The sequence below is a fragment of the Taudactylus pleione genome, unplaced genomic scaffold (assembly GCF_031769625.1).
Source record: "Taudactylus pleione unplaced genomic scaffold, aTauple2 ptg000282l, whole genome shotgun sequence".
NCBI classification, from domain to species: domain Eukaryota; kingdom Metazoa; phylum Chordata; class Amphibia; order Anura; family Myobatrachidae; genus Taudactylus; species Taudactylus pleione.
Window position 1 is genome coordinate 13803752 of NW_028284684.1, and position 14580 is coordinate 13818331.

The window sequence follows — 14580 nt, forward strand, 5'->3', positions numbered from 1 at the left end:
AATCAACAGTAAAATCCTAGAACATCTCAGTCCAGGGATTATCGGACATGGGTAGAGTAAGAAAATGATAGCTGGGGCAATTTCTATAAGCATTTGACCTAGCTCATGATGCAGAAGAATCGACATGGATCTGATATATGGTGAAAGAGTACACTAACAAATTGATGTATAAATGATTTCAATCATTTTCATTACCCAAGGAAATTATAACAACTCTTAGTTGAAAATCACTTTTCTGGACTGGACCAGAAATCACAGCCCACAGCTGATCCTTGTTAGTATAGTGGTGAGTATCCCCGCCTATCACGCGGGAGACCGGGGTTCAATTCCCTGATGGGGAGGCTATAACTTTTATTTCTCCAATATTCCATTTCAGACACAGTGGAAAAATAATAATACAAATGTTATGGCATGCATAAATAACAACCCAAACTATAATATATTGGGATGTGTACTTAAAGGAAACCCTCATAGATCCATACAAATGGAATAGCAGATAGAGAAAACAAAATGTACCAACTGTAATGATATACTTCTATTACCATTTGTTGGCATTAGGTGGCTATGGAATAAATCAGAATGGTTTGGTATTTTGGGAAGGTTTATACATACTTACATTTTTATATGTAGAAATAAAATATAGGCAAGGAGGTTGGCATATTGGTGTATGCCACTTTTTGGAATGAAAACTGCACACATTTTCTAGGACATCAAACTACAACATTCAGAATTATTTTGACATTTCTAGCATTGAAAGACCACATTGCTGGGCCCCATTCTCAAGAACAGTATAGGTCAAGTAACTTCTCAAGCAATTTTCTTGTGCTGTCTAAGCCCAACTCCATGAGGTGGGTCCTCAAGACCCAAATTCCATTTTGCAATGGTTAGTAGAATGGATTTTATTTTTTAACAAGCACTTCATTTACATGTCTTTGGCAAGCACCCAAAAATTTTCCTAAGGACTATGGGCCTGATTCAGACACACTCGCAAGCGCACAACACTCGTAAGTGGTTCGACGGTCCCCCACAACCCATGCGCCGCCTCCGGCGTATGCATGCGCAAGATCCGTCCAGCGACGGCTGCTCCATCGATATGGGTCTAGCTACAAGACGGAGCGGCTGTCAATGTTGATTGATAACTCACCGCGTTTTGTATGCGGGGAGGGGGGGTGGCTGCACAAATGCAGGCATTCCCTTAGGAACGCCTGGTGTTTGTGGGTGGCCCTACTGACATCACTAGTGATGTCAGTAGTGGACTTCCTGTTCTATTAGAGCAGGAAGTTTACTCGGGCTTGTGAGAGCTCAGACCCTTCTACAGGGTCTCCTCGCAAGCCTGATGGTCACGATAATCGCGATGGGCTCCAGGCCACTCGCAAAAGCTGTGGGTAGTCACTCACAGCTTAGCGAGCGGCCTGATGAAAGAAAAAAACAAATACAAAACATAAAAAACCGCCGTTATTCTGAGCAAGCACTCACTAGCAGCAAGCGGCTCTGAATCAGGCCCTATATCAGCTATAATCTAAAAGATATTGCTTAGAACATGTACAACATGGCAAATCCAGCATTTATTGGACTTTATATTCAGGATTCCCATGTATTAAAATTGTATGGTATAGAATATCCAGAAAATGCATAGATATTTATTGGTGCCTTAAAAGAAGAGTGAATATAAATATATATATATTTTTTTTTTAATTAAGTTGGAAACAGTAGCTGAATAATAGAATAAATTATCAATTTTTATAGCATTCACATAATTTGGGCATAATTTAGCAGAAGAGATTTGGAGTTTAATATTCCTCATGCAGAGCTACCATTGGTCTCTAGCATAATAGTCTTTTAGCCATTCAAGGATTTCTAAGCAAATTCTAATTAGAAAAAAGTTGATAAGGGGTAATGGGTTTTGCTAAATTCATTTGAGCTTTTTAAAGGATCTTGAATTACTAAATATACAATCAAGCATCAGAAATGGTCAACCATAAATCAATTCATAGAAATACCTATAAACACTGGCAAATCAACAGTAAAATCCTAGAACATCTCAGTCCAGGGATTATCGGACATGGGTAGAGTAAGAAAATGATAGCTTGGGCAATTTCCATAAGCATTTGACCTAGCTCATGATGCAGAAGAATCGACATGGATCTGATATATGGTGAAAGAGTACACTAACAAATTGATGTATAAATGATTTCAATCATTTTCATTACCCAAGGAAATTATAACAACTCTTAGTTGAAAATCACTTTTCTGGACTGGACCAGAAATCACAGCACACAGCTGATCCTCGTTAGTATAGTGGTGAGTATCCCCGCCTGTCACGCGGGAGACCGGGGTTCAATTCCCCGACGGGGAGGCTATAACTTTTATTTCTCCAATATTCCATTTCAGACACAGTGGAAAAATAATAATACAAATGTTATGGCATGCATAAATAACAACCCAAACTATAATATATTGAGATGTGTACTTAAAGGAAACCCTCATAGATCCATACAAATGGAATAGCAGATAGAGAAAACAAAATATACCAACTGTAATGATATACTTCTATTACCATTTGTTGGCGTTAGGTGGCTATGGAATAAATCAGAATGGTTTGGTATTTTGGGATGGTTTATACATACTTACATTTTTATATGTAGAAATAAAATATAGGCAAGGAGGTTGGCATATTGGTGTATGCCACTTTTTGGAATGAAAACTGCAGACATTTTCTAGGACATCAAACTACAACATTCAGAATTATTTTGACATTTCTAGCATTGAAAGACCACATTGCTGGGCCCCATTCTCAAGAACAGTATAGGTCAAGTAACTTCTCAAGCAATTTTCTTGTGCTGTCTAAGCCCAACTCCATGAGGTGGGTCCTCAAGACCCAAATTCCATTTTGCAATGGTTAGTAGAATGGATTTTATTTTTTAACAAGCACTTCATTTACATGTCTTTGGCAAGCACCCAAAAATTTTCCTAAGGACTATGGGCCTGATTCAGACACACTCGCAAGCGCACAACACTCGTAAGTGGTTCGACGGTCCCCCACTACCCATGCGCCGCCTCCGGCGTGTGCATGCGCAAGATCCGTCCAGCGACGGCTGCTCCATCGATATGGGTCTAGCTACAAGATGGAGCGGCTGTCAATGTTGATTGATAACTCACCGCGTTTTGTATGCGGGGAGGGGGGGGGTGGCTGCACAAATGCAGGCAATCCCTTAGGAACGCCTGGTGTTTGTGGGTGGCCCTACTGACATCACTAGTGATGTCAGTAGTAGACTTCCTGTTCTATTAGAGCAGGAAGTTTACTCGGGCTTGTGAGAGCTCAGACCCTTCTACAGGGTCTCCTCGCAAGCCTGATGGTCACAATAATCGTGATGGGCTCCAGGCCACTCGCAAAAGCTGTGGGTAGTCACCCACAGCTTAGCGAGCGGCCTGATGAAAGAAAGAAAACAAATACAAAACATAAAAAACCGCCGTTATTCTGAGCAAGCACTCACTAGCAGCAAGCGGCTCTGAATCAGGCCCTATATCAGCTATAATCTAAAAGATATTGCTTAGAACATGTACAACATGGCAAATCCAGCATTTATTGGACTTTATATTCAGGATTCCCATGTATTAAAATTGTATGGTATAGAATATCCAGAAAATGCATAGATATTTATTGGTGCCTTAAAAGAAGAGTGAATATATATATATATATTTTTTTTTTTTAATTAAGTTGGAAACAGTAGCTGAATAATAGAATAAATTATCAATTTTTATAGCATTCACATAATTTGGGCATAATTTAGCAGAAGAGATTTGGAGTTTAATATTCCTCATGCAGAGCTACCATTGGTCTCTAGCATAATAGTCTTTTAGCCATTCAATGATTTCTAAGCAAATTCTAATTATAAAAAAGTTGATAAGGGGTAATGGGTTTTGCTAAATTCATTTGAGCTTTTTAAAGGATCTTGAATTACTAAATATACAATCAAGCATCAGAAATGGTCAACCATAAATCAATTCATAGAAATACCTATAAACACTGGCAAATCAACAGTAAAATCCTAGAACATCTCAGTCCAGGGATTATCGGACATGGGTAGAGTAAGAAAATGATAGCTGCGGCAATTTCTATAAGCATTTGACCTAGCTCATGATGCAGAAGAATCGACATGGATCTGATATATGGTGAAAGAGTACACTAACAAATTGATGTATAAATGATTTCAATCATTTTCATTACCCAAGGAAATTATAACAACTCTTAGTTGAAAATCACTTTTCTGGACTGGACCAGAAATCACAGCCCACAGCTGATCCTTGTTAGTATAGTGGTGAGTATCCCCGCCTATCACGCGGGAGACCGGGGTTCAATTCCCTGATGGGGAGGCTATAACTTTTATTTCTCCAATATTCCATTTCAGACACAGTGGAAAAATAATAATACAAATGTTATGGCATGCATAAATAACAACCCAAACTATAATATATTGAGATGTGTACTTAAAGGAAACCCTCATAGATCCATACAAATGGAATAGCAGATAGAGAAAACAAAATGTACCAACTGTAATGATATACTTCTATTACCATTTGTTGGCGTTAGGTGGCTATGGAATAAATCAGAATGGTTTGGTATTTTGGGATGGTTTATACATACTTACATTTTTATATGTAGAAATAAAATATAGTCAAGGAGGTTGGCATATTGGTGTATGCCACTTTTTGGAATGAAAACTGCAGACATTTTCTAGGACATCAAACTACAACATTCAGAATTATTTTGACATTTCTAGCATTGAAAGACCACATTGCTGGGCCCCATTCTCAAGAACAGTATAGGTCAAGTAACTTCTCAAGCAATTTTCTTGTGCTGTCTAAGCCCAACTCCATGAGGTGGGTCCTCAAGACCCAAATTCCATTTTGCAATGGTTAGTAGAATGGATTTTATTTTTTAACAAGCACTTCATTTACATGTCTTTGGCAAGCACCCAAAAATTTTCCTAAGGACTATGGGCCTGATTCAGACACACTCGCAAGCGCACAACACTCGTAAGTGGTTCGACGGTCCCCCACTACCCATGCACCGCCTCCGGCGTATGCATGCGCAAGATCCGTCCAGCGACGGCTGCTCCATCGATATGGGTCTAGCTACAAGATGGAGCGGCTGTCAATGTTGATTGATAACTCACCGCGTTTTGTATGCGGGGAGGGGGGGGGTGGCTGCACAAATGCAGGCAATCCCTTAGGAACGCCTGGTGTTTGTGGGTGGCCCTACTGACATCACTAGTGATGTCAGTAGTAGACTTCCTGTTCTATTAGAGCAGGAAGTTTACTCGGGCTTGTGAGAGCTCAGACCCTTCTACAGGGTCTCCTCGCAAGCCTGATGGTCACAATAATCGTGATGGGCTCCAGGCCACTCGCAAAAGCTGTGGGTAGTCACCCACAGCTTAGCGAGCGGCCTGATGAAAGAAAAAAAACAAATACAAAACATAAAAAAACGCCGTTATTCTGAGCAAGCACTCACTAGCAGCAAGCGGCTCTGAATCAGGCCCTATATCAGCTATAATCTAAAAGATATTGCTTAGAACATGTACAACATGGCAAATCCAGCATTTATTGGACTTTATATTCAGGATTCCCATGTATTAAAATTGTATGGTATAGAATATCCAGAAAATGCATAGATATTTATTGGTGCCTTAAAAGAAGAGTGAATATATATATATATATATTTTTTTTTTTAATTAAGTTGGAAACAGTAGCTGAATAATAGAATAAATTATCAATTTTTATAGCATTCACATAATTTGGGCATAATTTAGCAGAAGAGATTTGGAGTTTAATATTCCTCATGCAGAGCTACCATTGGTCTCTAGCATAATAGTCTTTTAGCCATTCAATGATATCTAAGCAAATTCTAATTATAAAAAAGTTGATAAGGGGTAATGGGTTTTGCTAAATTCATTTGAGCTTTTTAAAGGATCTTGAATTACTAAATATACAATCAAGCATCAGAAATGGTCAACCATAAATCAATTCATAGAAATACCTATAAACACTGGCAAATCAACAGTAAAATCCTAGAACATCTCAGTCCAGGGATTATCGGACATGGGTAGAGTAAGAAAATGATAGCTGGGGCAATTTCTATAAGCATTTGACCTAGCTCATGATGCAGAAGAATCGACATGGATCTGATATATGGTGAAAGAGTACACTAACAAATTGATGTATAAATGATTTCAATCATTTTCATTACCCAAGGAAATTATAACAACTCTTAGTTGAAAATCACTTTTCTGGACTGGACCAGAAATCACAGCCCACAGCTGATCCTTGTTAGTATAGTGGTGAGTATCCCCGCCTATCACGCGGGAGACCGGGGTTCAATTCCCTGATGGGGAGGCTATAACTTTTATTTCTCCAATATTCCATTTCAGACACAGTGGAAAAATAATAATACAAATGTTATGGCATGCATAAATAACAACCCAAACTATAATATATTGAGATGTGTACTTAAAGGAAACCCTCATAGATCCATACAAATGGAATAGCAGATAGAGAAAACAAAATGTACCAACTGTAATGATATACTTCTATTACCATTTGTTGGCGTTAGGTGGCTATGGAATAAATCAGAATGGTTTGGTATTTTGGGAAGGTTTATACATACTTACATTTTTATATGTAATAATAAAATATAGGCAAGGAGGTTGGCATATTGGTGTATGCCACTTTTTGGAATGAAAACTGCACACATTTTCTAGGACATCAAACTACAACATTCAGAATTATTTTGACATTTCTAGCATTGAAAGACCACATTGCTGGGCCCCATTCTCAAGAACAGTATAGGTCAAGTAACTTCTCAAGCAATTTTCTTGTGCTGTCTAAGCCCAACTCCATGAGGTGGGTCCTCAAGACCCAAATTCCATTTTGCAATGGTTAGTAGAATGGATTTTATTTTTTAACAAGCACTTCATTTACATGTCTTTGGCAAGCACCCAAAAATTTTCCTAAGGACTATGGGCCTGATTCAGACACACTCGCAAGCGCACAACACTCGTAAGTGGTTCGACGGTCCCCCACTACCCATGCGCCGCCTCCGGCGTGTGCATGCACAAGATCCATCCAGCGACTGCTGCTCCATCGATATGGGTCTAGCTACAAGACGGAGCGGCTGTCAATGTTGATTGATAACTCACCGCGTTTTGTATGCGGGGAGGGGGGGGTGGCTGCACAAATGCAGGCATTCCCTTAGGAATGCCTGGTGTTTGTGGGTGGCCCTACTGACATCACTAGTGATGTCAGTAGTGGACTTCCTGTTCTATTAGAGCAGGAAGTTTACTCGGGCTCGTGAGAGCTCAGACCCTTCCACAGGGTCTCCTCGCAAGCCTGATGGTCACGATAATCGTGATGGGCTCCAGGCCACTCGCAAAAGCTGTGGGTAGTCACCCACAGCTTAGCAAGCGGCCTGATGAAAGAAAAAAACAAATACAAAACATAAAAAACCGCCGTTATTCTGAGCAAGCACTCACTAGCAGCAAGCGGCTCTGAATCAGGCCCTATATCAGCTATAATCTAAAAGATATTGCTTAGAACATGTACAACATGGCAAATCCAGCATTTATTTGACTTTATATTCAGGATTCCCATGTATTAAAATTGTATGGAATAAAATATCCAGAAAATGCATAGATATTTATTGGTGCCTTAAAAGAAGAGAGAATATATATATATATTTTTTTTAATTAAGTTGGAAACAGTAGCTGAATAATAGAATAAATTATCAATTTTTATAGCATTCACATAATTTGGGCATAATTTAGCAGAAGAGATTTGGAGTTTAATATTCCTCATGCAGAGCTACCATTGGTCTCTAGCATAATAGTCTTTTAGCCATTCAAGGATTTCTAAGCAAATTCTAATTAGAAAAAAGTTGATAAGGGGTAATGGGTTTTGCTAAATTCATTTGAGCTTTTTAAAGGATCTTGAATTACTAAATATTCAATCAAGCATCAGAAATGGTCAACCATAAATCAATTCATAGAAATACCTATAAACACTGGCAAATCAACAGTAAAATCCTAGAACATCTCAGTCCAGGGATTATCGGACATGGGTAGAGTAAGAAAATGATAGCTGGAGCAATTTCTATAAGCATTTGACCTAGCTCATGATGCAGAAGAATCGACATGGATCTGATATATGGTGAAAGAGTACACTAACAAATTGATGTATAAATGATTTCAATCATTTTCATTACCCAAGGAAATTATAACAACTCTTACTTGAAAATCACTTTTCTGGACTGGACCAGAAATCACAGCACACAGCTGATCCTCGTTAGTATAGTGGTGAGTATCCCCGCCTGTCACGCGGGAGACCGGGGTTCAATTCCCCGACGGGGAGGCTATAACTTTTATTTCTCCAATATTCCATTTCAGACACAGTGGAAAAATAATAATACAAATGTTATGGCATGCATAAATAACAACCCAAACTATAATATATTGAGATGTGTACTTAAAGGAAACCCTCATAGATCCATACAAATGGAATAGCAGATAGAGAAAACAAAATGTACCAACTGTAATGATATACTTCTATTACCATTTGTTGGCGTTAGGTGGCTATGGAATAAATCAGAATGGTTTGGTATTTTGGGAAGGTTTATACATACTTACATTTTTATATGTAGAAGTAAAATATAGGCAAGGAGGTTGGCATATTGGTGTATGCCACTTTTTGGAATGAAAACTGCACACATTTTCTAGGACATCAAACTACAACATTCAGAATTATTTTGACATTTCTAGCATTGAAAGACCACATTGCTGGGCCCCATTCTCAAGAACAGTATAGGTCAAGTAACTTCTCAAGCAATTTTCTTGTGCTGTCTAAGCCCAACTCCATGAGGTGGGTCCTCAAGACCCAAATTCCATTTTGCAATGGTTAGTAGAATGGATTTTATTTTTTAACAAGCACTTCATTTACATGTCTTTGGCAAGCACCCAAAAATTTTCCTAAGGACTATGGGCCTGATTCAGACACACTCGCAAGCGCACAACACTCGTAAGTGGTTCGACGGTCCCCCACTACCCATGCGCCGCCTCCGGCGTGTGCATGCACAAGATCCGTCCAGCGACGGCTGCTCCATCGATATGGGTCTAGCTACAAGACGGAGCGGCTGTCAATGTTGATTGATAACTCACCGCGTTTTGTATGCGGGGAGGGGGGGGTGGCTGCACAAATGCAGGCATTCCCTTAGGAATGCCTGGTGTTTGTGGGTGGCCCTACTGACATCACTAGTGATGTCAGTAGTGGACTTCCTGTTCTATTAGAGCAGGAAGTTTACTCGGGCTCGTGAGAGCTCAGACCCTTCCACAGGGTCTCCTCGCAAGCCTGATGGTCACGATAATCGCGATGGGCTCCAGGCCACTCACAAAAGCTGTGGGTAGTCACCCACAGCTTAGCGAGCGGCCTGATGAAAGAAAAAAACAAATACAAAACATAAAAAACCGCCGTTATTCTGAGCAAGCACTCACTAGCAGCAAGCGGCTCTGAATCAGGCCCTATATCAGCTATAATCTAAAAGATATTGCTTAGAACATGTACAACATGGCAAATCCAGCATTTATTGGACTTTATATTCAGGATTCCCATGTATTAAAATTGTATGGAATAGAATATCCAGAAAATGCATAGATATTTATTGGTGCCTTAAAAGAAGAGTGAATATATATATATTTATATATATTTTTTTTAATTAAGTTGGAAACAGTAGCTGAATAATAGAATAAATTATCAATTTTTATAGCATTCACATAATTTGGGCATAATTTAGCAGAAGAGATTTGGAGTTTAATATTCCTCATGCAGAGCTACCATTGGTCTCTAGCATAATAGTCTTTTAGCCATTCAAGGATTTCTAAGCAAATTCTAATTAGAAAAAAGTTGATAAGGGGTAATGGGTTTTGCTAAATTCATTTGAGCTTTTTAAAGGATCTTGAATTACTAAATATACAATCAAGCATCAGAAATGGTCAACCATAAATCAATTCATAGAAATACCTATAAACACTGGCAAATCAACAGTAAAATCCTAGAACATCTCAGTCCAGGGATTATCGGACATGGGTAGAGTAAGAAAATGATAGCTGGGGCAATTTCTATAAGCATTTGACCTAGCTCATGATGCAGAAGAATCGACATGGATCTGATATATGGTGAAAGAGTACACTAACAAATTGATGTATAAATGATTTCAATCATTTTCATTACCCAAGGAAATTATAACAACTCTTAGTTGAAAATCACTTTTCAGGACTGGACCAGAAATCACAGCACACAGCTGATCCTCATTAGTATAGTGGTGAGTATCCCCGCCTGTCACGCGGGAGACCGGGGTTCAATTCCCCGACGGGGAGGCTATAACTTTTATTTCTCCAATATTCCATTTCAGACACAGTGGAAAAATAATAATACAAATGTTATGGCATGCATAAATAACAACCCAAACTATAATATATTGAGATGTGTACTTAAAGGAAACCCTCATAGATCCATACAAATGGAATAGCAGATAGAGAAAACAAAATGTACCAACTGTAATGATATACTTCTATTACCATTTGTTGGCGTTAGGTGGCTATGGAATAAATCAGAATGGTTTGGTATTTTGGGAAGGTTTATACATACTTACATTTTTATATGTAGAAATAAAATATAGGCAAGGAGGTTGGCATATTGGTGTATGCCACTTTTTGGAATGAAAACTGCACACATTTTCTAGGACATCAAACTACAACATTCAGAATTATTTTGACATTTCTAGCATTGAAAGACCACATTGCTGGGCCCCATTCTCAAGAACAGTATAGGTCAAGTAACTTCTCAAGCAATTTTCTTGTGCTGTCTAAGCCCAACTCCATGAGGTGGGTCCTCAAGACCCAAATTCCATTTTGCAATGGTTAGTAGAATGGATTTTATTTTTTAACAAGCACTTCATTTACATGTCTTTGGCAAGCACCCAAAAATTTTCCTAAGGACTATGGGCCTGATTCAGACACACTCGCAAGCGCACAACACTCGTAAGTGGTTCGACGGTCCCCCACTACCCATGCGCCGCCTCCGGAGTGTGCATGCGCAAGATCCGTCCAGCGACGGCTGCTCCATCGATATGGGTCTAGCTACAAGACGGAGTGGCTGTCAATGTTGATTGATAACTCACCGTGTTTTGTATGCGGGGAGGGGGGGGTGGCTGCACAAATGCAGGCATTCCCTTAGGAACGCCTGCTGTTTGTGGGTGGCCCTACTGACATCACTAGTGATGTCAGTAGTGGACTTCCTGTTCTATTAGAGCAGGAAGTTTACTCGGGCTCGTGAGAGCTCAGACCCTTCCACAGGGTCTCCTCGCAAGCCTGATGGTCACGATAATCGCGATGGGCTCCAGGCCACACGCAAAAGCTGTGGGTAGTCACCCACAGCTTAGCGAGCGGCCTGATGAAAGAAAAAAACAAATACAAAACATAAAAAACCGCCCTTATTCTCAGCAAGCACTCACTAGCAGCAAGCGGCTCTGAATCAGGCCCTATATCAGCTATAATCTAAAAGATATTGCTTAGAACATGTACAACATGGCAAATCCAGCATTTATTGGACTTTATATTCAGGATTCCCATGTATTAAAATTGTATGGAATAGAATATCCAGAAAATGCATAGATATTTATTGGTGCCTTAAAAGAAGAGTGAATATATATATATATATATATATATTTTTTTTTTTTTTTTTAATTAATTTGGAAACAGTAGCTGAATAATAGAATAAGTTATCAATTTTTATAGCATTCACATAATTTGGGCATAATTTAGCAGAAGAGATTTGGAGTTTAATATTCCTCATGCAGAGCTACCATTGGTCTCTAGCATAATAGTCTTTTAGCCATTCAAGGATTTCTAAGCAAATTCTAATTAGAAAAAAGTTGATAAGGGGTAATGGGTTTTGCTAAATTCATTTGAGCTTTTTAAAGGATCTTGAATTACTAAATATACAATCAAGCATCAGAAATGGTCAACCATAAATCAATTCATAGAAATACCTATAAACACTGGCAAATCAACAGTAAAATCCTAGAACATCTCAGTCCAGGGATTATCGGACATGGGTAGAGTAAGAAAATGATAGCTGGGGCAATTTCTATAAGCATTTGACCTAGCTCATGATGCAGAAGAATCGACATGGATCTGATATATGGTGAAAGAGTACACTAACAAATTGATGTATAAATGATTTCAATCATTTTCATTACCCAAGGAAATTATAACAACTCTTAGTTGAAAATCACTTTTCAGGACTGGACCAGAAATCACAGCACACAGCTGATCCTCATTAGTATAGTGGTGAGTATCCCCGCCTGTCACGCGGGAGACCGGGGTTCAATTCCCCGACGGGGAGGCTATAACTTTTATTTCTCCAATATTCCATTTCAGACACAGTGGAAAAATAATAATACAAATGTTATGGCATGCATAAATAACAACCCAAACTATAATATATTGAGATGTGTACTTAAAGGAAACCCTCATAGATCCATACAAATGGAATAGCAGATAGAGAAAACAAAATGTACCAACTGTAATGATATACTTCTATTACCATTTGTTGGCGTTAGGTGGCTATGGAATAAATCAGAATGGTTTGGTATTTTGGGAAGGTTTATACATACTTACATTTTTATATGTAGAAATAAAATATAGGCAAGGAGGTTGGCATATTGGTGTATGCCACTTTTTGGAATGAAAACTGCACACATTTTCTAGGACATCAAACTACAACATTCAGAATTATTTTGACATTTCTAGCATTGAAAGACCACATTGCTGGGCCCCATTCTCAAGAACAGTATAGGTCAAGTAACTTCTCAAGCAATTTTCTTGTGCTGTCTAAGCCCAACTCCATGAGGTGGGTCCTCAAGACCCAAATTCCATTTTGCAATGGTTAGTAGAATGGATTTTATTTTTTAACAAGCACTTCATTTACATGTCTTTGGCAAGCACCCAAAAATTTTCCTAAGGACTATGGGCCTGATTCAGACACACTCGCAAGCGCACAACACTCGTAAGTGGTTCGACGGTCCCCCACTACCCATGCGCCGCCTCCGGAGTGTGCATGCGCAAGATCCGTCCAGCGACGGCTGCTCCATCGATATGGGTCTAGCTACAAGACGGAGTGGCTGTCAATGTTGATTGATAACTCACCGTGTTTTGTATGCGGGGAGGGGGGGGTGGCTGCACAAATGCAGGCATTCCCTTAGGAACGCCTGCTGTTTGTGGGTGGCCCTACTGACATCACTAGTGATGTCAGTAGTGGACTTCCTGTTCTATTAGAGCAGGAAGTTTACTCGGGCTCGTGAGAGCTCAGACCCTTCCACAGGGTCTCCTCGCAAGCCTGATGGTCACGATAATCGCGATGGGCTCCAGGCCACACGCAAAAGCTGTGGGTAGTCACCCACAGCTTAGCGAGCGGCCTGATGAAAGAAAAAAACAAATACAAAACATAAAAAACCGCCCTTATTCTCAGCAAGCACTCACTAGCAGCAAGCGGCTCTGAATCAGGCCCTATATCAGCTATAATCTAAAAGATATTGCTTAGAACATGTACAACATGGCAAATCCAGCATTTATTGGACTTTATATTCAGGATTCCCATGTATTAAAATTGTATGGAATAGAATATCCAGAAAATGCATAGATATTTATTGGTGCCTTAAAAGAAGAGTGAATATATATATATATATATATATATTTTTTTTTTTTTTTTTAATTAATTTGGAAACAGTAGCTGAATAATAGAATAAGTTATCAATTTTTATAGCATTCACATAATTTGGGCATAATTTAGCAGAAGAGATTTGGAGTTTAATATTCCTCATGCAGAGCTACCATTGGTCTCTAGCATAATAGTCTTTTAGCCATTCAAGGATTTCTAAGCAAATTCTAATTAGAAAAAAGTTGATAAGGGGTAATGGGTTTTGCTAAATTCATTTGAGCTTTTTAAAGGATCTTGAATTACTAAATATACAATCAAGCATCAGAAATGGTCAACCATAAATCAATTCATAGAAATACCTATAAACACTGGCAAATCAACAGTAAAATCCTAGAACATCTCAGTCCAGGGATTATCGGACATGGGTAGAGTAAGAAAATGATAGCTGGGGCAATTTCTATAAGCATTTGACCTAGCTCATGATGCAGAAGAATCGACATGGATCTGATATATGGTGAAAGAGTACACTAACAAATTGATGTATAAATGATTTCAATCATTTTCATTACCCAAGGAAATTATAACAACTCTTAGTTGAAAATCACTTTTCTGGACTGGACCAGAAATCACAGCACACAGCTGATCCTCGTTAGTATAGTGGTGAGTATCCCCGCCTGTCACGCGGGAGACCGGGGTTCAATTCCCCGACGGGGAGGCTATAACTTTTATTTCTCCAATATTCCATTTCAGACACAGTGGAAAAATAATAATACAAATGTTATGGCATGCATAAATAACAACCCAAACTATAATATA

General features: G+C 39.0%; 8 non-coding genes across 8 annotated transcripts; all 8 read left to right on the forward strand.

Moving 5' to 3' along the window:
• The first annotated feature begins 269 nt into the window (after positions 1–269).
• On the forward strand, positions 270–341 carry TRNAD-AUC (transfer RNA aspartic acid (anticodon AUC)). The gene has a single exon. It is a non-coding gene; the product is annotated as a tRNA-Asp (tRNA).
• A 1943-nt stretch (positions 342–2284) lies between these two features.
• TRNAD-GUC (transfer RNA aspartic acid (anticodon GUC)) lies at positions 2285–2356 on the forward strand. The gene has a single exon. It is a non-coding gene; the product is annotated as a tRNA-Asp (tRNA).
• Positions 2357–4302: 1946 nt separating this feature from the next.
• On the forward strand, positions 4303–4374 carry TRNAD-AUC (transfer RNA aspartic acid (anticodon AUC)). The gene has a single exon. It is a non-coding gene; the product is annotated as a tRNA-Asp (tRNA).
• Positions 4375–6321: 1947 nt separating this feature from the next.
• On the forward strand, positions 6322–6393 carry TRNAD-AUC (transfer RNA aspartic acid (anticodon AUC)). Its single transcript has one exon. It is a non-coding gene; the product is annotated as a tRNA-Asp (tRNA).
• A 1938-nt stretch (positions 6394–8331) lies between these two features.
• Positions 8332–8403, forward strand: TRNAD-GUC (transfer RNA aspartic acid (anticodon GUC)). Its single transcript has one exon. It is a non-coding gene; the product is annotated as a tRNA-Asp (tRNA).
• Positions 8404–10349: 1946 nt separating this feature from the next.
• Positions 10350–10421, forward strand: TRNAD-GUC (transfer RNA aspartic acid (anticodon GUC)). The gene has a single exon. It is a non-coding gene; the product is annotated as a tRNA-Asp (tRNA).
• Positions 10422–12378: 1957 nt separating this feature from the next.
• Positions 12379–12450, forward strand: TRNAD-GUC (transfer RNA aspartic acid (anticodon GUC)). The gene has a single exon. It is a non-coding gene; the product is annotated as a tRNA-Asp (tRNA).
• A 1957-nt stretch (positions 12451–14407) lies between these two features.
• TRNAD-GUC (transfer RNA aspartic acid (anticodon GUC)) lies at positions 14408–14479 on the forward strand. Its single transcript has one exon. It is a non-coding gene; the product is annotated as a tRNA-Asp (tRNA).
• Positions 14480–14580: the final 101 nt, after the last annotated feature.